This window comes from Ranitomeya imitator, chromosome 5 (assembly GCF_032444005.1).
Source record: "Ranitomeya imitator isolate aRanImi1 chromosome 5, aRanImi1.pri, whole genome shotgun sequence".
Classification (NCBI taxonomy): Eukaryota; Metazoa; Chordata; class Amphibia; order Anura; family Dendrobatidae; genus Ranitomeya; species Ranitomeya imitator.
In genome coordinates this window covers 84,466,395-84,470,067 of record NC_091286.1, presented here as the reverse complement: position 1 = coordinate 84,470,067, position 3,673 = coordinate 84,466,395, and positions in this window count along the sequence as shown.

Below are 3,673 nucleotides of genomic sequence, written 5' to 3'. Positions count from 1 at the left end.
AATCTAGAATCGGAATTCCGATACCGATTCCCGATATGTTTATATCGGGAATTGGTATTGGAATTCAGATTTAAGTGGAAAATAAAGAATAAAAATAAAAAATATCGCAATACTTACCCTCTGACGTGCCCTGGTACTAACCGGGAACCTTCCTTCCTTAGAATCAGCCTTCCAGGACCTTGCGGTGACGTCGTGGCTTGTGATTGGCCGCGCGGCCGCCCATGTGACCGCTCGCGCGACCAATCACAAGCCGCGACGTCACGTCATTCCTATTAGGTATATACTCACCCTCGGACGCGCCCTGCTTCTTTCCGGCAGCCTTCCTTCCTAAGAATCAGCCCTTCCAGGACCTTCGGTGACGTCGCGGTGACGTCACGGCTTGTGATTGGTCGCGCGAGCGGTCACATGGGCGGCCGCGCGGCCAATCACAAGCCGCGACGTCACCGCGACGTCACCGCGACGTCACCGCAAGGTCCTGGAAGGCTGATTCTAAGGAAGGAAGGTTCCCGGTTAGTACCAGGGCGCGTCAGAGGGTAAGTATTGCGATATTTTTTATTTTAATTCTTTATTTTACACTAAAATATGGATCGCAGGGCCTGAAGGAGAGTTTCCGCTCCTTCAGACCCTGGGAACCATGGAAACCCAATGCATTGCATTGGGTTTCGAGTCTCGGCCGACCCCGACCCCGACTTTTTTATAGGATCGGCCGATTTCACTCGACCCGACTTTTGAAAAAGTCGGGTTTCGTGAAACCCGACCCGATCCTATAAAAGTAAAGGTCGCTCAACCCTACTTATGACCATGTGATATTTGTTTTTCTTTTTTAATAAATTTGCAAAAATTACTACATTTCTGTTTTTTTTCCAGTAAATATGGGGTGCAGAGTGTACATTAATGAGAAAAAAAATAACTTTTTTGAAGTTACCAAATAGCTGTAATGAAACAAAGAGTGAAAAATTTAAGGGGGTCTGAATACTTTCCAAACCCACTGTTTGTTAATGTTTATGTATATGTACCTGCAAAAAGGACTGTAATTACTAGTATAATATTTGTTATAGTATAATGTATTTCCAGCCTAAACCCAGTGCTTCTAAGGTCACATAGTTCCATAATTCAAGCATTCCATTTACTGTTATGAAATCTGATGCAAAAATATTTAATACATCCCATTCATAATCAAGGTTATATGGTGTGAAATATATAAACATGTGGGTGCCATATTACAGAATTATGTGTAAAACCTATGGTAATAATAAGTTTGGGCAATTGAACCTCCAAGTAGGGAATGCTGTTGTTCACCAAACCCCTGGTGAACAAGAGAAGTGTTACAGAGTGTTTCTACCGTACTGAAGGAATATCCCTCCTTCCCTTCCTGTACTAGTGCAGTGTATTTAATACCTATCCCATCTAATTATAGCATATGTTGGTTACAGTAGGCAAGAACAATTTCAGATAGCCAAAAATACTGTTCTAATAGGCTCGATAATAGGAATAGGGTAATGTCAACTTACGGAAATGTTCTTTCCAAAAGGATCTCCTCTTGGAATTTATTTAAAGGATTGCTCTGAAGATAGTAAACTATCTACTACATTCAGGATATGGTATAACTTATTGGTCACTGAGAGTTCGACCAATGGGAGTTCAGTGATCCAAAGAATGGTTCCCTGGAACTTGGACACCAAGCTTTGCAGAGCCTCACCTTAAATTGAGTGGAAATGAACATACTTGATCCCTGTTTCATTCATTGCCTTTGGGATTGCTCAGTGCCAAGCTATTTCCAGCAACCCTATAGACAGTGAATAAGAGAAGGTTGGGCAAGTACACCTACATTCGGTTCAGAAGAAGTCTCTGCAGAGACAAGTTCTAAGGTTTCCAGAGCCAGTAGTGCTCAAGATTGCTGGGCTTCCAAGGGTTTAGACCCACATCAATTAATAAGATAGCAGTCATTCAGTGGATAGAGGATAATGTACTATCTAGAGATTAACGCTTTAAAGAAGACCTTTCGCCAAATTGTTCACGTTGAAATGGACACAATATCTAATAGTAGCTGCAAAGTGGAATACATTTTTTGTAATTTTTTTGTTGTTTTGTCTTTATTTCGCCTCTCCATTGTGAGATATTAGCATTGAAATATTTGGTACCTAATAATTAACTTTTGTTAAGTCCAAGTGGGTATTATTAAATAGCTTTTTGGGGGTGTGTACTTTGCCTTCTGTATGATGCTGACCAATCATAAGCAGGCAGTAACATACAAGTGCAGAAGGAGCTGTGATGACGTAATCAGGGTCATTTAACCTGAGTTCACAGATCCTGCCAGTCGGAGTGTGCAGTCTAAATAAGTATTGAAGATATATTCCACCACACACAAGTGTGAAAATAATAACTTGACTTAATAGTTGCACACTTTTGTGCTGTGTAATATATCTTCAATGCATATTTAGGCAGCACGCTCTGACTGGCAGGACTGGTGGACTCTGCTCATGTAACTTTGATGACATCTCCATAGGTCCTTGTGCACTTCTATGTTGCTTCCTGCTTATGATTGGTCAGCATCATCCCGGAGACAAAAGTAAACTCCCTTAGGGAAAACTATTTAAAAACACCTACGTGGACAAAACTAAAGTTAACTCATTAGGTACCAACTATTTGTAATATTCCAAAAATGTATACAGATGCCATTATGTGGTACTAGAGCTATTGAGTGACCAGTATTTGCACAGAATAATATGTGAAAAGCCCTATTTCTTCAGTGCTTCTGCCAGGTGTGGTCAGCTAATGTGTTACAAGTTATGAGATTTTTGTAATTGATAGTCCTTCTTCAAATATGCCAGGAATTTTTAAGAAGTCCCCTTGAGCCTTCAAACATAGGTAAATTATGAAATTCCACTGGATAAGTTCAAAGAAAATGTAGACACTGACTAGTACTCCAGATGTTCCTAAGCTGCGTGCATGTAACAGATCAGTGTTGAGAAATCTAAGTAAAAACAAATAGGAAAATATACACTTTACAGCTTAACAGGCCACAAACATCTGTCCACTGTCGTCAAAAATTGGTTGCTGTTGCTTACTTCCATCCCTTGCAGAAGAGTCTTCATCCTGAATTTTATCAGATTTACATACTTATTTTTATTTCACAGCTAGAGTCATAGATTTTTTTTTTTAACTTTGTGTATGATTATTGACAATAAATCCATTCAGTTTTCCGTAAAATAATTTTTCTGGGAATTCAGGGGTTAAACTAAAATGTGTTTAAACTGGCTCTGTCATACACACCAGAAAAAAAAAGTGAAAGATGGGGGTCACAGGTTATTCTTTGAGGCTCAACAGACATCTGTATCTGAAACTGGGAACTCAATTTTTTTTTTTTTTAAGAATCGCAATTAACCCCCTCACCATCGTTTACCAGACACTAAAATACATTCATACATGCAGTCAGCAGGTTAAATATATGCAAGGTAGAACGATACGTTTTGAGGCTGCTTGCATTAGTGTATTGATTGTATCCAATTCCCAAAGTGGCAATGTACTCTTGAACTTGGAGGTGTCGTTATTCTTGCTGTGGTCTTGTAGATCATCTACCGTATTTATCTTGTAAATACCGTATTTCGATAAACGTAGAACACAATTTCCAACTTCAAAATTCATCACGCATAATGCGTTTCGGTCAACAAAG